Source organism: Capra hircus, chromosome 3, assembly GCF_001704415.2.
Source record: "Capra hircus breed San Clemente chromosome 3, ASM170441v1, whole genome shotgun sequence".
Classification (NCBI taxonomy): Eukaryota; Metazoa; Chordata; class Mammalia; order Artiodactyla; family Bovidae; genus Capra; species Capra hircus.
The window spans coordinates 8334437-8358743 of NC_030810.1; the positions used below are offsets into that span (position 1 = coordinate 8334437).

The window sequence follows — 24307 nt, forward strand, 5'->3', positions numbered from 1 at the left end:
TTAAAAACTGTAAAATAAAAATTCTAAGTAATTAAAGAACTATGCCCTCAGTTTACTCTGCAGTATTATTTCCTTCTTAGTAATACACAAATGGAGAATCTCACAAGTGATGCATACTAGACTCAATTAAATTATGGTATATCCCTACTGAAATCACTTGTCAAGGGAGTGATCACGACCAGACCTCAGGTAAGGTACCCACTGTGAATTAAGACAAGTGTCCTCCTTACAAAAGGCAGAGCAACCAGAGAACAAATTGCCAACAACCAGTGGATCACAAAGAAAGCGAGGGAATTCTAGAAAAACATCTACTTTTGCTTCACTGACTATACAAAAGCCTTTGACTGTGTGGATCACAACAAACTGTGGAAAATCCTTAAAGAGACAGAAATACCAGACCACTTTACCTGCCTCCTGAGAAACCTATATGAAGGGCATGAAGCAACAGTTAGAACTGGACATGGAACAACAGATTGGTTCCAAATTGAGAAAGCAGTACGGCAAGATGGCATATTATATATTGTCACCCTGCTTATTTAACTTATATGCAGAGTACATCACGCAGAACGCCGGACTGGACGAATCACAAGCTGGAATCACAACTGCTGGGAGAAATATCAACCACCTCAGATGTTACCACTCTAATGGCAGAAAGCAAAAAGGAACTGAAGATCCCCTTGATGAAACTGAAAGAGAGTGAATAAGCTGGCTTAAAATCCAACATTCAAGAAACGAAGATCACAGCATCCGATAATATCACTTCATCCGATCATATCACTTCATAGCTAACAGAAGCAGAAAAAGCAGAAGCCGTCAAAGATTTTATTTTCTTGGGCTTCAAAATCACTGCAGACAATGACTGCAACCATGAAATTAAGACACTTGCTCCTTGCAAGGAAAGCTATGACAAACCTAGACAGCGTATTAAAAAGCAGAAACATTACTCTGCCAAAAAAAGTCCATCTAGTCAAAGCTATGGTTTTACCAGTCGTCATGTATGGATGTGACAGCAGAACCATAAAGAAGCATGAGCATCGAAGAACTGATGCTTTCAAACTGCGGTGCTGGAGAGGACTCTTGAGAGTCCCTTGGACTGCAAGTAGATCAAACCAGTCATTCCTAAAGGAAATCAACCCTAAATCTCTTTGGAAGGACTGATGCTAAAGCCAAAACTCCAATACTCTGGCCATCTGATGCGAAGAACTGAGTCATTCAAAAAGACCATGATGTTGGGAAAGACTGAAGGTGGCAGCAGAAGGGAACACAGAGGAAGAGATGGCTGGATGGCATTACCGACTCCATGGACATGAGTTTGAGTAAACTCCAGGAGATGGTGAAGGACAGGGAAGCCTGGTGTGCAACAGTCCATTGGGTCGCAGAATCGGACACGACTGAGCAACTGAACAACAAGTGGTGGGTGGTTTAGTCACTAAATTGTGTCCAAGTCTTTGTGACCCCATGAATGGCAGCCCACCAGGCTCCTATCCACAGGATTTCCCAGGCAAGAATTCTGGAGTGGGTTGCCATTTTCTTCTCCAGGGGATCCTGGACCTACTTGGCTAACAAATTCTCTTGTAGAGACTACAACTGTAAGATTTTGTTGTAATATGGAACATCCTGAAGGAGTGTTTTTTTATCACCATTTTAAGCCCCATCTAGTCAACTGTTTTATATTCAAACCCCTATGGGACTTTGACCATTGGAAAACAGCTCTGAATTAATAAAGCAAGTCAAGACTTGAACCAGACTGAATTTATAAAGCAAGTGAATCTTAATAAAAAACGGAATTATTTGTGCTATTTGTGAAAATACTAAAATCATTCTTAAGAGATTTAATATGCTTTTACCCTTTAAATTACTACAAGGCTACACAGGTCCTGGAAATACCAACTCCAGGAGTGTCATTACCACAAAGGATGCAAACGGAGCCCCTAGAGGCTGTGCTGTACAGGCAGCGGTCTTAAGTTACAGAAGCCCTGGATTCACGAAACACCTGAAGAACATCAACCAAGGAAATCCTTTTCCTGTCCTCTGTCATTCAATCCACCTACAAACTTTCAGGAAGAGTCAAAATACCATACAGCAGAAACACTGAAAGCTCAGAAGTTTCTTTAATGCCTTGGGCTGTGAGCCTCACTACCATTTATAATGTGGGTTTCTGTAAGATTATGCCCTATGCTAGTCTTCTGGAGAACTCTTATGAACCTAAGACAGTAATCCAAGCAATTTAATTATCAACTAAAGAGACCTACATTACTCAGAATGGTGTTCTGCTCATTCTCCTTTATGAATTACAGCAGGAAATCTAAAAATTATGACTGTTGAAGAAATCTAATTTAAGGTACTATAGCTTCTAATTCTGAATTCCCCACCCCAGACTGCTCCTTCCAAATCAAATTAAATGAGCCCAGTTCTAATAGATTTATTTCTATGTACTGGATTGTCTGACACGATATCTCTGAATTATAAATTATTTGGAATGGAAAGTGGGACTTATTTCTCAACTGCTATTTCTAAGTATGCAGTAAAGTATCAAAACGAGTATAAGCTTTGCCACCATTTATATCCCACTAAGCTACATGTTGTCAACTCAACCCCCCACGAGACTTGTGATCATTAGAAACAGTTGATTTTTACAGCAAACTGGGATCTGAACCAGACTCTGTAGGCTGTGCCCCCACCATGCTCTTCTGCCTCTTTAGATAGCCTTATTCTCGAACCTATTTCCTTCCTTGTCCTCCATGACCAGACCTTTACAGATACATTTCCCCCATCTTTACTCCTTTCCAATTTAGTCACCGTTCCCCAAGTTTCTCTCCTAACTTCCCTCAGTGCATCCACAGATCCTTTAACTATAAATGCCGTTTAGATATCTTGAATCTTATTTACAATGGTGCTCTCCACTAGTACTTCAGGTAGAACTCTGCCAACTAAATCATGGGGAATTTAAAATCGGGGCTCAGACAGTAAAGAATCTGCCTACAATGTGGGAGGCCCGGGTTCAACCCCTGGGTCAGGAAGATCCCTGGAGAAGGAAATGGCTACCCACGCGAGTATTCTTCCCTGAAGAATAGGACAGAGGAGCCTGGTGGGCTACAGTCCATGGAGTTACAAAGAGTTGGACACAACTGAGCAACTAACATTTTCATTTTCACCTTGACATAGCACATACAAGAAGTGAGGGTGTTGTTACAGCAAGAGCAATGAAAATTCTCCCACAAATTCCACCCCTGCTGTGAATTACAGATTATCTAATCAACAACTGATCAAGGTATCACTGTTTTGGGGCTTTCCAGGTGGCACAAGTGGTAAAGAACCCACCTGCCAATACAGGAGACCAAAACACAGGTTTGATCCCTGGGTGAGGAAGACTCGCTGGACAAGGGCATGACAACCCACAGCAGTATTCTTGCCTGGAGAATACCATGGACAGAGGACCCTGGTAGACTATAGTCCATGGGGCTGCAAAGAGCTGGATACAACTGAGTGACTAACATACCACTGTTTTCAGTTTACTAGTCAATCAGGCTCAAAAGCCTAGAATCATCTGAAACTCCCTCCTCTTCCCTGTCCCTCATATGTAATCATTTTGCCTGAAATTTGGTCAATTTCCCTTCAAGATTCCACCTGCATTCTTACATTATAGCTGAACTTTTGTTAACCCATGTCTGGATTACTACAATAAAATGTCTGATCTGCTCTCCTGACTCTGCCTCTGATTACATCCAACAAGATCAATCTTTCTAAACCCTCTGTATATGGTCAAAACTTCTCGTATTTTCAGGTTTCCATCAATCTGACAATCTATACATTCTCAACCCAACCTTCCACTGTTTCACCTCCAAACTCAAAGCCAAATGCTAACTTTCAACTCTCTATTGCATTCTCCTTCTTCTGTGGTTCATGCTCATGCCACCCTCTTACCCTAGAAGGCCCACCCTCACATCCTCCTTCCTTTACAGTGGCTTATACAAAACCAAGGATCCATTCAAATAAACACTCCATAAAATATTCCCCAAAGGAGAAGAAGGAAAATCTGAACAAAGGATGCAAAAATGGAATGGAATCTATAGCATGCAATACTGGGGATGGTGTGCTTTTGGAAACTGAATAGAAAATCTTGAAAGGAAAGAAAAAACAGAAAAGAAATCGGGAGGAAGGACACACCATTTTAGACAAAACGAATGTGAGGAGCCATCCTAAATAACTTAATATACATGCACATCTTGAACTCCAGTGTGGAGTCATAATGAGACAGAGATTAGGAAGCAAATCTATAGACTTGTATCCAAATATTCCATAAAACTATTTCAAAGAAGAGGTCTAGAAGGGAAAAGACAGAGTCTCACCAAACCCCACGCACTAGGACACAGGAAGGAGAAGAGACCATGCAGCTGGGCATCCTGAGCCCTAACCTTTCACCTGAAGTCAAAGGTCGCTGACTCTAGCTTCTTCCACACCCACTGTATCTAAAGCAGAAAGGAAAAACAACGAGGTTCTTCAGGGAGATTATCTGATTATCCATCCATTAGCTCAATAAGGCTAAAAATAAAGTGCAGTTTGAAAAAGCATGGCCATTATCACAGAAGTCTTTGTATTTTATGTCTCAAGAGCAATGGAAGGCTATGAAAAGATTTGGGCCAGAAAGTGTCCACGATGAAATTCACACTTTAGAAAGATCATTCAGGATGCCAGGAGGATATAAACCAGCAAGAGTTAAGAGAAAGGAGAGGTATCAGTAATCCAACAGCTAGCATGGATCTACATACCAGGAGAGAAGAGAGAGAAGTGACAATAACTATACTCACCGATTTGAAAAAAAATGTCAATATATTAAGTGTTCAAGACAGGTAGGTTACAGGATACAGAGGATATAACTACAATCAATAATTCTTAAAATTCATTCTTAGTGGTTATCTACATATGCCCCCAGGTGTAATATTTACTTCTGAATGGTGAAATTATGAGTAATTCTTTTCCTAGTAAGTTACTAATTTGTGTTTAAAATAAAGATAACACTGCCCCCCCCCCAAATATATATATATATTAATGGAAGAATTCAGAAGTTTCAAATATTGAAGTCAAAAAATAGAAAGACTGGCAAGTCTTCACTGGCTTCCATAATGAAGTCACTGGTGACTTGAAGAGTGCAATTAAAAGAAGCATGGTGAGGACAGAGTGAGGTTTCAGAGGCTGGGAGGTAAGGAAGGGAAGACTACAGATGCAGTCCACCTTTTCTAGAATCTTAGCTGTGAGAAAGCGAAGAGAAACGAAGCAGAGTAGAGAGAAAATTTACACTTTCACTTTAGAGGAAAACATCCTAAAGGAAAAGTACTAGTACAATCAAAAAGTGAGGAAACAATTTAGCAACAATATGATGAAGTGCAGCTGTGAGAAGGCAGGCTAGACAGGGCTTCAAAGAACAAATGGGGGGGGGGGGCTATGCCTATCACTTGTGACAAGAGCAAAATATGTTCGAGTGACTGAAGATACCTGCAAGCTTTTGTGGGGGAATAGCAAGTTGTGGAAATTCACATTCGATGGCCTCAATTTTCTCAGATAAATAGGCAAATGCCAGTAGGTGACAGGGTAAGGTTTGAGAAGAATGCAGAAATAGTAGCTGCTGTGATCTACAATAGTATTGTTTTTTATAAAATAAAATTTAGGAATAATTACTAATTTATCCCTGGAGAAGGAAACAACAACCCACTCCAGTATTACTGCCTGGAGAATTCCATGGACAGAAAAGCCTAGCAGGCTATACAGTTCACAGGGTCACACAGAGGCGGACACAACTGAAACGACTTAGTACACAGTTAGTACACATGAATTTATAAAACATTACAAAGATATTACAGATAATTTCATCAGCCTCCCCTAACAAACAACTTACGTTACCACAGTATCCCTGTCACGAATGAGACACCAACATTGGTACAACACTAGTCACTACACTCAGACTTAACCAGTTTTTCCAACAATGTCCTTGTTCTGTTCCAGCACCTAATCCAGGACACCACACTGCAGTTACCTACAGAAGTTCTGAAGGCCCAGTCAAGATGGAGATGGCACCCACCTGCATGGTTGTGGGCTTCCTTCTCCAGCCTAGCCTGAGAGAGAGCTGACGACATGACTGAATCTGGGTTAGGATTTTGTCACCACAATAAATGGACGAGTAAGAAGGCAAAGGGAGGGTACGGCAAAAGTGACGAGGCACAAGGAGGAAGAAAGTAAAAACAAGAGTTTACAAATCTGAGATGCTGGCAACGTCAAACAGCAGGTACAGTAGAAATAAAAATGAAAGCACTAGAAGAATAAGAGGTGGGACGTAAGTCATGGAATCAGGAGCCTGGCTAGACTGGATGGGTCATCCCAGGGACTCTGAAGTAACCTCACGATAATGGCAGAGAGAAGGATGATGCCTCAGGGTCCAGATCTGATGATAATTAAGGGGAAGAGACAGTTGTACTGTCAGACAGCATGAACATCAGAGGAAAAGAGATTTTCCACAGAGGAGGAGGAACAATCACTAAAGTGATTATAATCTACCACCTAAACCAGAAAATGTCTGTGTAAGGTATTAATAACTACAGACAACAGAAGCATTTTGGACTTAATGGTCCTCTGACCAAAGAAACAGAACTGGCATGTGAATGGAAGAGGATGAAGATCCTGATGCTGCCTGCTGATACACCTACCACTGGGCAGGAAAACAGCAGGGAGAGAACCTCAGAGGGATAAAGGGAAGGCATAATGTCAAATTATCAGGGCAAGATGGGCCTCAGTAACCCTAATAACACTGAAAAACATCCTGTGAGCAGTTTAACACACGGAGAACTAACAGGGCCTCCCTCCCTCCGGCCCCTCCTCTCCTTTCACTACTCCAATTCTAGGGATAAGGACCTCAGAGAAAGGGCTACCCTTGAATTTTAAACAGAGCTGACTTAAAAACAGCCGAGAGGATATTTCTACATAACCGCTATTTCAGACCTTGTCCATTATTCAAAATTCCTTATAAGTGAATTCAAGTAATATATTTCTTCTGCACTTAATACCAGAAAGTTGACAGTCTTTGATATACTACATCCTACGCCTGACAATGCATTTAATCTAGCCTTTTTGTCAACTTCTTGAAGACTCTAAATCAGCCCTCACTAGCACTGATTACTAGTATGTAATTATTTTTCTTTTTTTCTATATATTTTTCTAGCTTTCCTGAACTTCCTCAACTCCTCTTTTGGGACCTCATCTATCACTGTGTGTGAGTGCAAATATATGCTCAATGGTGAAAAGAGAAGAAATCAACATAGCTCTTTTATATTGTTGGGTCTGCAACAAAGAAAAGAGAGACCCTGGCCTCTCAGCTCTTAAGTTTACCATTTTCTCACAACCTGGCACAGTGCCGAGGAGCCAGATGACTTCTAGGCACACACGACCACTATCAACATGAGCAAGCTACAGTTCTACATACTAAGTTCTATCTGGACAAAGACAAATCAGAAGCCAAAGCACAATCAAAACCTGGCACAACGGCTCAGGTTCTACTCTGAAAGTGTTCTCCAATACTGCTTCCCAGGAGAAGTCTTGATATATTGATTAGAAGGAATGATGCTAAAGTTGAAGCTCCAGTACTTTAGCCACCTCATGCGAAGAGCTGACTCACTGGAAAAGACTGATGCTGGGAGGGATTGGGGGCAGGAGGAGAAAGGGACGACCGAGGATGAGATGGCTGGATGGCACCACGGACTCGATGGACGTTGAGTCTGAGTGAACTCCGGGAGATGGTGATGGACAGGGAGGCCTGGTGTGCTGCGATTCATGGGGTTGCAAAGAGTCGGACACGACTGAGCGACTGAACTAACTAACTATGCTACTAACATATCAAAACACACGCTCCTTTGAAACCCCCCTGAATCTTTCTTTAAAAAATTATCTGCTACTGCATATCTCCTGTATCAATGTAAAAACTGCTCAGAAAAAAACTATGGCAAACCTGGGATGAAGTCCAGCCAGTACTGTGCAGAGTCTGTCAAAAGACTAATACAGAATAAACACCAAGAACCTCAATCTGCCTCCATCTTCCCCACCTTCACTTTCCCAAAAGCAGAAAAAAGAACTACTCCCCTAGCATGCTTTAAATGTACGAAATAATTAGTTGTGTGCCCATTCCAGCACACATATCTTAGCCAGACCTGGATTAACACAAGATTAATAACTCCACTTCTGCGAATTAGTTCAACCACTTCAAAAGACAGTTTATCAGTTATCTATCACATCTAAATAATACACCTATCTGACGACGCCACAATCCACTGCTAGGCATACACTCAAGGAAAATTTCTACCTAGAGGATGAGTATCAGATATGCACAGTAGCTTTATTCATACCTGACATGTGGCTATCATGTTTACCAACACAAATGTCCATCAACAGGTGAGTGAATAAGCAAATATATGGGAGCTTCAAGGTTGGTGAAGATGTGGAAAGGATGGCGCAAAGCACTCTGATCCACCCTTTCCCACACGCCTTGCCCTATGCATCCCTGCCATCCGGCTGTTACTGACTTAGGTAACATCACTAATAATGAGACAAACTGGCACCATGTGCCTCCTGATGAGATACACTAACAAGGACACAGTATCACTAACGTTATATTCCTGACAAAAATGCATCAACTAAAACTAATTTTGAAAAAAATCAGGTAAGTCCAAATTGACAACACAAAATCAATCTACCAAAGTCACCAAAAGTACCAATGTCACAAAAGACAAAGGCTGAAGAACCATCCCAGATTAAGGGAGACTAAAGATACATAAAAACTGAGTGTATAATTCCATCCTGAACCAGCGAAGAAAAAAAAGCTGTAAGACACAATAAAGAGATAATTAGAACAATCTGAATAGGAGATATGGATTAAAACAGTATTATACCAATGTTACTTTTCTAAGATTTTGAATTTTTTACTGTGATTATGTAGAGGAATGTTCTCATTCTTAGAAAACAACACTGAAATGTCTGGAGGAAAAGGAGCATGAGGTCTGTAACAGACTCTCAAATGGAACAGAAAAAAACTACAAAAAAATTAAAATTATATATACATATCTGCATATATGGAGAAAAAAAAGAAAATTAGAGATAAAGCAAATATGCTGTTCAGTCCCTATGTACCACTCCTTGTGACCCCATGGAGTGCAGCATGCCAAGCTTCCCTGTGCTTCACCATCTCTGGGAGCTTGCTCAAACTCATGTCCTTCGAGTTGGTGATGCCATCCATCCATCTCTTCCCCTATCATCCCCTTCTCCTCCTGCTTTGAATCTTTCCCAGCATCAGGGTCTTTTCCAATGAATCAGCTCTTCGCATCAGGTGGCCAAAGTATTGGAGCTTCAACTTCAGCATCAGTCCTTTCAATGAATATTCAGAGTTGATTTCCTTCACGGTTGACTGGTTTGATCTCCTTGCTGTCCAAGGGACTCTCAAGAGTCTTCTCCAGCACCACAGTTCAAAAGCATCAATTCTTTGGTGCTCAGACTTCTTTACAGTCCAACTCTCACATCCGTACATATGGAATAACTATAGCTTGACTAGACGGAATTTTGTCGGCAAAGTGATGTTTGCTTTTTAATATGCTATCTAGGTTTGTCACAGCTTTTCTTCCAAGGAGCAAGCATTTCTTAATTTCATGGCTGTTGTAAAGGTCTGCAGCGATTCTGGAGCCCAAGAAAATAAAGTCTGTCACTGTTTCCTGTCATGATCTTCGTTTTTTTGAATGCTGAGTTTTAAGCCAGCTTTTCCACTCTCCTCTGTCACCTTCATCAGAAGGCTCTTTCTTTAGTTCCCGTTTGCTTTCTACCATTAGGGTGGTATCATCTGCACATCTGAGGTTGCTGATCCAGCTTGCGATTCATTCAGCCCAGCATTTCTCATGCTACACTCCGCATATAAGTTAAATAAGCAGAGTGACAATACACAGCCTTGACGTACTCCCTTCCCAGTTTTGTTACATGCCCGGTTCTAACTGTTGCTTCTTGACCTGCATACAGGTTTCTCAGGAGGCAGGTAAGGTAGTTTGGTATTCCCATCTCTACAAGAATTTTAGTTTTATTATCAGGAAATGTTAAAAATGGTGACCAAACTGGGTGAAGGGCATATGGAAAGTTTAAGTAATTTTTTGCACTTTTCTGCACTTCCGTTTGAAATTACTTCAAAAAAGTTATTTTTTAATTGTATATATTTACACAACAAAATACTGACCAAGAAAGAAGAAATTAATTGATACCTGCAACATATTGCACGAATATCAGTCACTGTGTCCAGCAAAAAAGAATATAAACTGTAACATTCTTTTTATGATGTTCAAGAGGTGAAATAATCAATTCTGACAGATGTCTGAACTCTGTTCACCATGGAAGCAGGGACTACTTACTGGAAAGGAGAAGAGGAAATCTTTTGGGGTGCTAGACATGCTCACTATCTTGATTTAGCTGCTGACTACAGAACTCATACATTACGTAAAAAATTTTCCAACTATACACTTCAGATTTGTGCATATATTTATTATATTTTATACCTCAATTTTAAAAAGGTTACAATAAACCATAAACAGTTTAGCTAAGGGGGGAAAATAGTACAAGTAAAAATATTTTAATGGACATGAAGCAAAACTATTTTAAAGGCAAATCTTCTGATAATACTAAATTCAGTCCCTACTTAAATTTCTGTAATTAAAAAGATCTTATACCACTATCTTGATAACATAATCTATAAATATATCAACTTTTAAGACTGTAAACAAGTCCACATTCAAATGAAGCAAGACTCAGGCAGTAGGCTATAATAATTCATTTTTTCAAACTTTAGAAAAAAGCCAAGTTAAAAAAAATGAAAAGGTTCAAACATGAGAGAGGAACCACACTTATCACATCACTTATAATTATAAAAGACTGAAAACAATCTCATAAAAAGCAGCACATTCCCTCAACATAATACAGGTACAATAACGTTTGCACACAGAGTCTAACTATACACAGTCATCCCTCAGTACCAAGGGGGACTGGTCCCAAGACCCTATCTGACACCAAAACTCAGGGACGCACAAATCCTCTACACTCTGCCCTCCACATCCAAGAACATGGAACCTATGGATACAGAGGGCCAACTGTCTTAAAAAAGAGAATAAATAAAGACATGCTCATGAGGTAGGATTAATAATTGTTTTTCTGTTTTCATGATTTGCAGCAATATTCTTCAATTATTTTTACAGCAAAGTACATTTTAACTCCCACAAAGTGTCTGCCTTGCCTGTCTGAAACACTTTTACAGTCTCAACATAAATGTCAAAGAAAGTTTCTTTCTTTTCAACATTAACTCCTTTTAAAAATTAACTTTAAGGAAAATAAAATAAAAGGAAAAATTCACCTATTAGAGCAAAAAACACATTTTCCTTCTGCACCCACCTATATGACAATACCAACTCTCTTCATTTTTAAACATGCAAACTTTAAAAAATAATTATTAAAATGTGATGTTAACACATCTACTAATGACAAAAATTCATGAAGCAAAATTAGGCTTTACTACTAAACATTTATCCTAAAGAACAAAGGACTCCTTCCCCAACTCCCTAGGAAATCATCATAAGTCAAAACTGTCTACATCTCTCTGTATCACACATTATTGTATGAAATTTCACAAAAATATTATTTAATTCTATGTTAATTATCCTTTTTTATGACATGTCTTCAAAAATACTATAGATGCTATTGGCTTCAAGAACTTAAATTTTAATTTACAGCATGAAATGAACACTGCAATCCAACAAGGTCTGAATCACTACCCACTGCCATGAAACTAAGGTCAGCTTTATTCCTAACAGCTCCAAAGCAAGATAAATGGATAAACAAATACTATAATAAACATACCTTGGAATAGTCTCATCAGTTAAAAAAAAAAAAAACCTAATTACTGACACATGCAACAACATGGACGTATCACAAATATTACACTAAGCAGAAGTCAGATTCAAAAAGAACACACATGCAATAATTCCATTTACATAAAACTGGCAGAAGAGGCAAAATTACCTATAGTCACAGAAAATAAACCAGTGGTGGGAGAAGGGAAAGGACTGCAGGAAAGCAGGAGGAAAGTTCTGGGGGTGATGAAAATGTTACATATCTTGATTGTCGTTATGGTTACAGAAGTAAATACACTTCTCAAAACTTATCAAGATGTACACTCAGCGTGAGTATACTTAAAACGAAGGCATTTTACTGCATATAAATTAAACCTCAAAAAGTTAATTTTGAAAAACAATAAGCTTACTAAAAGTAGACTGCCTCCTCAGAAAGCAATGCATTACAAGACTAACATTTTATATTTCTTTTGTGTTAAACTGCCTTTCTTTACATCTATTAAAATAGATGTTAAATAAAGTTTTAGATAATATTTAAAACTGAGAAACACTGTTCAGAACTGTGCCATCTTATACAATACTCATTAACCACATGTGGCTAAATCAATTAAAATTTAAAATCTAGTTCCTCCAAGAGGAGAGTAATTTTACAGTAGTCAAACCTGACAAAGTATAACAGTCAACCAAGTATCAAAGTCAGTATTAACAGTAATAAATCATGTTGACAGTATATGCTCTTGATATGATGGGATGAAAATGGCACTTTACTGCTGTGGTCTTCCTCCCAAAAACCCATGACCCATAACCAGGAGAAAATCATTAGACAAATTACAATGTCTAACTGGAAGAAACATTCTACGAAATACTTAACCAGTACTCCTCAAAACTGTCAAGATTGTTAACAACAGGGAAGTATGAGAAACTAACACAGCCAAGGGGAACCTATGGATTGGATACGTGACTAAATGTAATGTGATATCCTGGACAGGGTCCCAAAACAGAAAAACAGACTAGGGAAAACTAAGGAAATCGAAATAAACTTAGCGAATAAGCAATACTGGCTACTTAGTTATAACAAATGCACGACAGTAATGTAAGACGTTAACAATACAAAAACTGAGTGTGGTATACTGTGGGAGCTCTCTTGTACTGTCTTCTCAATTTCTCTGTGAATCTAAAACTGTTCTTTTTTAACTGGAATATAATTGCTTTAGAATGCTGTGTTTTAGTTTCTGCTGTACAACATAAATCAGCTATATGTATACATCATCTCCTCCCTCTTTACAATTATTCTGAAAAATAAGGCCTCCAAGGGAATTCCCTGGCAGTTCAGTGGTTAGGACTCCGAACTTCTATTGCAGGGGGAGTAAGTTCAATCCCTGGTCAGGGAACTAAGATCATGCACGATGCACAGCCAAAAAAAAATTTTTTTTAATTGAAAAAGTAAAGCCTACTGAGTTGTGGTAATAAAAAAGGTTTTCTGCATTTTAAAAAATGCAGGTTCCCTCAGTCACACTAACCCACGTGTCAAGTGCTCGACAGTCCCATGTGGCTAGTGGTTACAGTATTTGACAGTGGAGAGTTATAGAACATTTCTATCACAGCAGAAAATTCGGTTAGATGGTGCTGGTGTAGACGACTACAACTTATAAACAGACCTACATCTACCCAGAATTAACAGCCCTCATCGAAACCTAAACAGCCTCAATATGTTTATTCCAGTTTCTAATTCAAACAGTTACTTTCTGAAAACGCTTTTTAAAAAGTCGATGTAATATATATAAACGTAACACTGAAAAATGTTTCACTCCCCAGAGTGCAATTCTCTGAAACTCTTTCAAGGTATCCAAGATGTCAAATCTGTTAAGATATTCTCTGCATTTTTCACTATGTTGGCACTGCACCAGTCATGGGTAAAACTGTTGACAGCTTTAGCACCATTCAAAGTAATGGCACCAAACTGTGCTAATACTCACCATGCTCTTCACTGCCCAGTGCCATATATTCCCGAGAAAGAAAAAAGCCGGGTTTACTTAAGAATGCCTTTAATAAGGCAGCAAAAGCTGCCAATTAGTCTTGGATCCTGTGTACAGATCTTTTTAGTAGTCCTGATGTGATGAACTGAGCAGCACACATGAAGCACTTCTGCTGCACGCCACCGTCTCTAAGAAAGGCACTTAGGTGCCTTTGAGTTACAAGCTCAACTACCTACTTCCATTCATGAAACATCATATTGAGCTGAAAGGGCTGACACACAAATAAAATCATCCAGACCTAGGTATATACCAGACACTTTTTTCAAAAATGAACAAGGCGAGATTGTCACTTTAAAGAGAACAACTATTTGCTGCCCATTACAAAACTTAAGCTTTTAAGCAAAAGTTAAGATTTTAGAAAACTTCTATTCACTACCATGAGTTTGACAGATTTTTCTAGTACTTATACTTTCCAATAAGTAAAGGATTTTCTGATGTGTGTTGATATTAATGAATGTGGAAGGTTTGATACTGTGTAATATAAAATATCCATTTAATGGACAAAATAGACCAATAGATTTTAATGTAATGGAATATAAAAGTGCACTGATATATAGTAATTCAAATTTCACAATGCAACTAACCTTTAAAAACTACTAGCTATCCAATTTTAGTGTAATATCAATGAAAATCTGCAATTATCTGAAAAAGCTCTTAATATATTCCTCCATTTTCCAACTACATGCATGGCTTCATGAGGATGAATTTCCTTCATATACTTCAACTAATGTAAGAAACAACCACGGACTGGATGCAGAAGCAGCTATGAGAATCCCGCTGCCTTCTACATGAGAGAGTGAAGTCACTCAGTCGTGTCCGACTCTGCGACCCCATGGACTGTAGCCTACCAGGCTCCTCTGTCCATGGGATTTTCCAGGCAATAGTACTGGAGTGGATTGCCATTTCCTTCTCCACAGTAAGACATAAAAAGCAATTTTTAAAAAGGGGAAACAATGTCACTCTTCTCAGCAAATTTTTTAAAAAATGTTTTAGAAAACTGGTATTTTTCATTAAAAATATACTATGTTAACATGTAAAGAAGTTATTGCTATTTTTAAATCATTAAATCATTTTAAATTCCTTAATGTGATATAGATAGATATAACTGAAAAGCCAAAAGCTCTCTGGGTCCTCTAATTCTTACGAAGGTAGAGGAGATCTAAAATCAAAAAGTTGACAGCATCTATCTCAGAGAAAGAGGAAAATATAATACAACAAATATATAAATTAACTTAAACAAACAAACATACATTCGAAAGCCTATCAAGAGACATAAAACATCCCTGATGACAAGAATACCAAGAATCCAAATGGACACTTCAAAAGTATCTCAGGTTAAAAATATATTTTTCGATAGACAGAGAAACTTTTCACATTCTGAAATTTACTTATATGATTTCTTTATTGCCTCTACCACTAGGCTGTAAGACCCACAAGACAGGACCTTGAGTGTTTTGCTCATCACTATGGCTAGCCCAGCACCTGGAACAAAGCAGGTATTCAAATAATTTGTTGGATTGAAAATAAAATAAGACAAAAGACTTAAAAACAGAACCCACTGAGGTCTCTATTCAAATTAAAAGATGACACTTCACAATCAAAATGTATCTATCTGCATAGTAATAACAATTATACCCGCTAACAATCACTGAAAGCCTATTTATCAACACCACATGCCGGGCAGTGTATTGCGCATTTTAGACTTTTAATTCCCAAATCACTACGGGATATATTTTCCAGTAAGGAAAACAAGGTTCCAAGAAGTTAGCTTCTTTATCTATAGTTACAGATAGTAAGTGACAGAAAATTAAACCCACACTTCTGTTTAATGCCCACAAGCTTTTTCTCTACATACTGACACGGTGTTCAATACTGCTTAGTTACTTTCTTCCTCCCATGTCCTTGCAATTTGCAGAGGAATTTAGTTGTGGAAGTAGCTTTTTCTCCTTTCCCCAATCTCCCACTCTGTCCCACTCTCACTATCCTCCACTATCCTTCCTTCTCGTCACTCAAGCAATACAGTGAGCCCCTCTGCCTTCTGGCGGAATGCATACATGCGCAGTCGTGTTGGACTCTTTGAGACCTCATATCCTGTAGCCTGCCAAGCTCCTCTGTCCATGGGATTTCCCAGGCAAGAATATTGGAGTGGGTTGCCATTTTCTTCCCCAGGTGATCTTCCCAACTCAGGGGTTGAACCCATTTCTCCTGCATCTCCTACACTGGCAGGAGGATGCTTTACCACTGACTGAGCTACTGGGGAAGCCCCAAACCCTGTGGCTGGGGAAGAATACATATTCTCATAGCACACTATCAAAATTTTCATTAACAATAGCAGAACCAATATAAGAGATTAAAAAGTGTCAGATTCTAGAACATGAATTAAGGCTCTCTGACCTACTACTCTCACAAGATGGCTTCATCCAGTTACTCAATTAGCCATGGTTTGGGCAAAACCATCTCAATTCCTAAGGGGCTAACCATGAAATCCCCTGAATGTAACCATCTCTTCAAGGACTGAGCCAAGATTTACCAATCATTAAGTACCAAAACAATACCTCTGACAATTCTGTCAGTCTCTACAACCAAAGGACCAATACTGAAGAGGCTAGAGCTCCCAAGACTTCCTCGAGGATCAGAACAACTAGAATAAAAAGAGCCTTGTTCCCAAAGAACACTCTAGGCACAGTATCACCACACAAAAAGCTATTACTGTTACTGTCATTTTCCCCACCTTATACTTCTGAATAATATATAAATGTTTCTTTTTTCCCCCTTTTGGGGAAAGGAGAATAAAATCAGCAACTAATAAACTGAAAAAGAAAAATTACAATGCCATAAACATGACCATGTTATTTGATAATCTCACCACAAGCCAATCTTTTCCAGTGAGGGCTCCCCAGAGCCTGTGAAAGTTTTACACTTTTTAAGCCTCACAAAGCCCTGAACATGCTTTACCTCAACATCAATGTTATAAAGAAAATGAACAATACGAGAAACGACTCTTCTACCTTAAAAATTAAGTTAGCAGTATTGAACACTGTGTCAGTATGTAGAGAAAAAGCTTGTGGGCATTAAATAGAAGTGTGGGTTTAATTTTCTGTCACTTACTACCTGTAACTATAGATAAAGAAGCTAACTTCTTGGTGGCATAGAGGGTAAGAATTCACCTGCCAATGCAGGGCACAGGGGTTGACCTCCAGTCAGGGAAGAGTCTACATGCTACAGAGCAACTAAGCCTGTGTGCCAAATTTTCCGAGCCACGATCTAGGGCCCAGGAGCCACAACTACTGAAACTGGAGCACCTAGAGCCCATGTTCCCCCAACAAGAGAAGCCAGCACAATGAGAAGCCGGAACACCACAATGAACAGCAGCCCCTGCTCTCTGCACCTAGGGAAAGCCCACACAAAGCAATGAAGACCCAGCACAGCAAAAAATAAAGTAGCACTCTAAAAAAAAAAAAAAAAAATTTTATTTAGCTGCAATCTGCTAAAGAAACCTTGCCTGGAAAAAGAAAAAAAGGATCATAGGAAGTCACATTTGCGGTCTGTCACGCTACACATCATTCTCTAACAGGTCACTTTTAATAAAAGTAAATAAAAGTAATCCCTATCCTTTTCATCAAAATCTTGATATATTAATTTACTAACACAATAAGATCTGAGTAATAAAAAAATGACTTAAGCAATTAGATGTCACCAAGTACATGCAAGCTACAAAAAAAATAAACAGTACTTCTAAATGCTCCACTAAAAAAGTTTTGCTTCAATATTTAGCAACTCTAGTATACAAAAACACATAATACAAGTTTATGCTGTCTCCCTGATCCTTTCCCAAAAGTGAAAATCCCTGCTACCACTCAAATGTGAATTTAGATTCATATACAGAAGTCCTACCCTTCAAATCCTCTACGGACTTCCTCATATCCAAGTGTTACTTAATACTGTAAAAAGTACACATAAACTAAAATTTATAAAAGCAATCAATGTAAACTAAATAACCAATTAATTTTTCCAAACTAAGCCTCGTATCTGCTTATAGTTATTTATAAAACCTTTATCACACATGATCCTCTGAACCCACAAAATCAACAAATTTTGTTAACACTGTACTTGGAACCAACTGTTCCAAGAATGGTTGGTTAGACCTACTAGGCCTCATTCACCAAAATATACACATGTATTTTAACTCTTCAAGACACGTAAATTAAAACCACCGAGATAAATACAGGAAAATTTTTCGAGGAAAAGGGAAAACATCTAGAAGCTTCTGTATGATTCTGCACAGAAAAGGCAACATTGCGCCTTCTCTGAGACATGCTGCCACTCCTAGCAGTGGGACCTTTTAAGACCCTAACCCCATGGCCATACTAACTAGACCAATGATGGAAATTTGGACCAAGTTCAATCTATCAAATTTTCCCTCTCAGCAATCTGAAAAGGGGACACTGAGCTAGTAACCATTTGGCTGGTGACACTAGAGCCTGAGTTTACACATACACGTGGCTCCAGGAATGAGGTGGCAATTTTTTCCTGTGTTTGCTAAAGCAGAAAAGGCCAGAGTGTGGGAAGACAACCAAAGCAAGATACAAAGAGACATGAGATGATACCTATTGGCCAGCAAGGAGAAAAGTGCTCTCTGGACTAACTCTGTCTCCTGAATGCTTCCCGGTTCCTAGTTCATGTGCTTCATGAAGTTAAGTGCTCTTGGGTTCCTTAATATACCCTCTTACCTCTCCCCTCAGAGGACTCCTCTTCCTGTCTTATGTCATCGAAAAATCATGATGATACTTTAAGACAAATTCATACCAAGATCAATGCAGAAAAGGTACGATTATTCTTATTTATGGTTCATAAGTGATATGAATGGTACCAGAGAAATTGCTTCTATTTACTATCTGTAAGTTCAGGAGAAATAATAAGAACAAAAATAACCAGAGCCTTAAAAGCAAAAATTCTCTGCATAAGCCCTCAGTTTTGTGCTTTCCTTCAAAACTCACCTGTTCAAAAGTTCTGCTGGTTCACAGCAGGAAGTTTGAGCAGACTTTGTTCAGGTCCTTTTAACACTGTAAATAATAAAAGTATCACAGTAAATGACCCAGCAATCTCTCAGGAAACTTTAAAAATACAACTTTTACTGTGAATATGCTTTATAAGAAATGGATTCCAAACCTGGTTAAAACATTATAATTACCTGACATGCTTTTCATCCAGGGTCCCTGTCCTAAACTCTAAATAGTCTCTCCCAGTAGCTCTGGAATGCGACTGAAAAATATATTTTTTAAACCAAAGTTCTAAGTGATTCTGATGAAGCTAATAAATGAGCACCACTACAGGGTTTCAGGAAATTATTCCTTGGCATTTTCACTCAAAACTACCAAATATCTGATAGAAAACTGAGAGCTAGCAAGATGGCAATACAATATGTATCCTATGCAAATAATCAATGAGCCCCAAGATGTATGACCACTGCCAAAATGTTCAAGGAGCAAAGCTCCAGAAGTGCTTTCAGCTGCAAAATCAAAACCTTCTTTTAACGCTCTGATGAGACAATATCTTAAACATCCACAAGACAGTGATATTTCAAGTGACAAACTGAAACAATAGCTTCAAGAGATTTCTTAGCTAAATTCAAATAATGACTTGAAGGCTGCTACTAAAGAGTCAAAAAATAATAATTAAAAATTAAAGTTGACAATTTTACTCTCAAGCAAGAAAGCAACTCGAGAAAGCCACTTTCATCTTTAATTTTGAAAAAAAGTAGCCATGTTACAGTGTCCAAAAGGTCATTTAACTTTATCCACTGCACTCTACATTTTATAAGAGCAAGCAGAAGCAAAAGAGGGGAGAACTAGGTAACAAGCTCTTCTCTAGGCCTAACTCAAGAGAACAAGCTCTAGTGTATCTCCTATTTCAGTATAAGTATAAACAAAGCTCAACTTTAAGGAAACTCTGTAGTTAACCAGAAAATATAAAATTGTGTTCCTTACTTAATTGCTTGAGGTGAGGAAGCATATCATACTTTGAAAGTATTTTTATAAAATTAATTTTGGCTACAGCATAATATTCTTTTGTTTTTCAAATCTGCCCTCTTCTCTCTCAACCTCAAATAAAATTATGGGCAATTCAAGAAAGGTAACATTTTTGTATTCCTGTGTAATTAATCTAGTATATTTCTCAGTCATCTGAGAGCATAAACAAATTAAAAAATGCAATCCTGGTCAAGAAATAATAGGAGTCTAACTAACTTGTATGTGTTGTATGTCTACTTATATTTTTAAAGACATGCAGTTCTTCAGGGCATTAAAAGTGAATGGAAATCCTAAGACCTGATCACCATAAAATCTAGTGGGGGTTAAGGGGAGGGGAAAAAAAAAAAAACTAACACTTGGGTTCAGAGTTTTAACAACAATGGCCAAGTAATGTTAAGGCAATTCAAACTGCTGAAGAAAAACAGACATTGAACTTGCCTCTAATATACCAGGATTAACACCAACATAGGCTGGAGAGTCAACCTAATGAGACTGGTCCCACTATAATCTATAAGAGATAGAATAAAACAGAAAAGTACCAAAAATTTAGTCATTGGAGTCTAACGGAGAACTACAAATGAAGTCAGTCTTCAAAAATGGCACAGATCAAAGATCCTTCACAACAGCAAAGATAAATAAGACAGTAATAATCTCATCATCCAAAATGGTTCCCCCAGATAGCAATCACTACCAATAGTGTCATCTTCTAATGTGAAGGTCAAAAAAAAAAAAAAAGACATATGGAATATTAAAATGCAGAGTCATGAGAGCAAATGAACCCATATGACATCAAAGACATAATCTGGAACTGTCATTTCAAAAATTCACCAAAGGAACAAAAGAGAGAGAGGCAATTGGTAAAAACACTACCTCCCCTCGAGCATCACTATCCCTGACGCTCTAATTCCTAACAACTCATGATTTTCAGGCATGATTTTCAGGCAAGCTAAGACAAATTATTTTACACATATGCAACTCACCAACAAAGGCATTTCAAAATCAAAATATTAAATTCCTCAAGTGAATTAAAATGAAAGAAGACATTTGTGAGAGCTCAGTAATAAGAATATGGAGATAAGCTGAAAGAAAATCAGGAAAAAAAAATTTCCAAAAAAAAAGTCTACTAGCATAAAATTACTGAAGAACTAGTCTGAAAGATCAAAGCTGATGAACAAATAACTCAGCACAAAAAGTTTTATACATGTAAGATGCTATAAAAGATACACAAACAAATTAGTGGACCAATCCTTGAGGAATTTAAAACTAGGCTGGACAACACAGAAATCACTAAGAGGAATTCTTTACCATTAAAAATGTGAATTAAAACACTTCTTCAAGGATATATTTCTTAATGATCTGTGTCTAAATTTCAAAGGAAATTCATTTCTCTACATTTTCAAATAGTCTGAAATATTTCAAAGACCCTCTTTTTAGAAAGCAATTTCTTTTGAAAAATCCTTTTAGGCAGGTCATCATCAATCTCATTCAAAAACTTTTGAGAAAGCTATTTCATGACAATTTCCTGAAATATATGAGCCCCCTCAATTTTTCCAAATTGGGGCAGAGAAGGGTGTCCTGCTGGGGGGAAAGGGGTGGGCACAATGGCTCAAATTTCCAGATTCTGACTTCCAAGAGTCACAGAGGTGTGGAAAAAGACTCCAGGACACCTGAACAACTCTACTCATCAGGACCGATGAGCTGGCACACTTTTTCTACTAGGCTCCTTGTGATCGTGCCTCTCTGGCTAGACCACCTCGGTACCTTCCCAGCCACACTGGACCAGCTCACTTCAGCTTCTGCCACAGGGTCTTGGCCCTGGATTCCTAGCCTGGGGCACTCCTCCTCCATGGAGATACAGAGATTAGCTCCCTTACCTGTGTCGAGTCTTTCCTCAAATATTGGTTTTTACCCAACAAGGCTTTCCCAGGGCACTCCACCTAAAATGAACCCCTCCCTCAACTCCCCGTTATCCCACTGCCCTGTCTCATTTTTTCCCACATCACTTATCACTACAGTATATCTTACCCAAAAGTATGTATTTACCTGTCTAGGAATGAGGTCCACAGAAATAGGAATTTTTGGTCTGTTTTGCTCCCAGCCCCTAACAATGTAGTACGATCTCACTATTTTTCAAAAAAATTAATGCACAAATGACAGAAGAAATGAATGGAAGCACACAGTACCTTCTCCCTCCTCAGTCTCAAAATCCTAAAATGTACAGAAAAGGCCAAGTACAGAAAAGGTCCAAAGCCTTTTCTTCTCTAGTGAATCATGACCATTACCTGTGTATTTCCCATTGTTAAATGTCTGTGTGACACTAAGGACTGTGTGACATTTTTCCAGATACTTCCCACTTTTTAAAGCTTTTTCTAGTGTCTTCTATTGAAGCCAACATTTGTTGGGACAGAAATGTATACGTTCCACTTTGAGCACTACACTAGTTAAACGTATAAAAACATCAAGGAATGAGGCAACATATTTGTGTTCGAAATCAACAAACCCTGACAGGCCAGAGCTGCAAATACTTGGATAAAAGTTAGTGTTCAAAAACGGTGACGATTTTTTTTAATCTAGAAAATCATTAGATTCTAAAAAGGAAATACTATGTAAGGGAAAAATATCTTCCATGCATACACACAGGGAACCAAAGCTGCCTGTGATCCAAGGTATAAAACACTGAGTAAGTATAATCCAAGGTACACAACACTGGATAAGAAGCTGGTCACTGGTTCCGGCCCCTTCCTCAATCTCTTGCAAGTTAAACTGAAATACTTACCTTTCTTACAGAGAAAATAGATGTGCTTACTTAAAGAGAAAATAGATGTGCTTAAGTGTTCTTTCAGGGAAAGAAAGAATTTTTTAAAAAACAAAAACCCACAGTGCTAGATAAATGCAAAGCAATGTAACTGCTTCCCGAACACGGTCAGACAACCTGCTTCTCTACACCCTCTTCTCTGGTCGCTTGGTTTATGTTTCAGCCAGAAAACTGAAATAAATCTGAGTGCTTTCGTGGGGAACTGCTGTCACTCAAGGCTAATGCCCATTTCAACCTGATGTGAAGGCTCGGGTCCCAAAGCTGCCATGGGTTCTACTCTTCCCGACCTCCGTCCCAGGTTCCGATCATGGCTCCACCTTGGCTTCGGGCCTGGTCCAGACCCAGTCCTCTCGCCGCGGAAGGAGTCTCCCCAGTGCAGATGCTCGGTGAGGCAGGCAGGGGCGCATCTCCCCGAGGCCAGGTGTGGGGAGGAGCGCGAGCAGGAGCAGCTGTCTGGCCGCAGCAGCTGTTACCCCGGGCACCCCGAGGCTGGCCGGGCGGCTGGCCCGGAGGAGCAGGTAGCGGAAAGGCGAGCCCTCTGGCCCTGAGCGAGCCGGCCTGACACTGTCCACCCATCACCCTCCTCCCTTCCTCGGCTCCCCCTGCGATGCCAACGGGCCCGGGAGGAGGGGACTCCCCAGCTCGACGGCAGAGACGCGCCAAGGCCCGGCGTGTCCCCGGCCGGGGAGGCGGCTCCCTCCGGCCCCGCACCTGACCTGTCCGTTCGCTTGACGCCCCAGCCGGCCGAGGCGGCTGCCGGGCGGCCTGGGGGTATCCATGCGGCTGGGCCGGGTCGGGCCGGAGCGGCGGGGACGCCAGAGCGGGCGGCAGGCCCAGAAGAGCCAGGCAGGCTGGCGGAGCCTGGGCCGCAGAACGGATCCGGGCAAAGGGAGTGAGACCGAGTCGCTGGTTACCTGCGGTCCGGGACAGGGGAGACTCTCGGAACCCGTCAGTCCTCAGCCTCAACAACACAAGATGGCCGACACGTCGCCACGCACGTCACGTGACAGCGCGCTGGCTGCGCCACGCCCCCCGCTCCGCCCCCGCCCCGTCCCGCCTCCCTCCACGCTCCTCCAGCCTCCCACGACGTCCTTCCTTTCCCCCTCCTCCCTCCCGTCTTCCCTGGACACGCCCCTGCCCGAGCCCCGGATGTCAGGCGGGAGGAGGGCGGGGCCGCGGCAGAGCGCAGGCGCCTGCGAGTCCCTGGGCCAGACCTCTCCCCGCTTGCCCTTGAGTTGAGTGGAGTTGGTGTGCATAGTTGGATCTGGGCCAGGCGCCATGTGACTCACCGTCGTGTGTGCCCAGTCCAGAGCCAATTAGCAGTTCAGAAAGCTCTGCATCGTTTAGGAGCTGATTTTCCACACCAGAACTTTTCCACAGGTTTTCGTTCCGCGTTTTCCTTGCTCATTAGCCATCCTAGAGAAAAACGGGGACGTGACACGCTGAAATTCAAAGCAGTTTGTCTGCTTGTTAACGGTTATGGTAGAACTGGGAATTCATTCTAGAGTCTTGGAA

General features: G+C 39.9%; 1 protein-coding gene across 4 annotated transcripts in view; it reads right to left on the reverse strand.

Moving 5' to 3' along the window:
• Positions 1-23793, reverse strand: part of GIGYF2 (GRB10 interacting GYF protein 2) — a 131892-nt gene extending 108099 nt beyond the window's left edge. For 3 of the 4 annotated variants that reach the window (XR_001917299.1, XM_018041103.1, XM_018041098.1), the window contains exons 1-2: positions 23707-23789; positions 18946-19011 (exon numbers count right to left, since the gene is read on the reverse strand). The gene's annotated coding sequence lies outside the window, so the exon portion shown is untranslated. Of the gene's footprint in view, positions 1-18945; positions 19012-20415; positions 20486-23706 lie in introns of all 4 variants that reach the window. The other variant, XM_018041095.1, reaches the window with a different exon arrangement.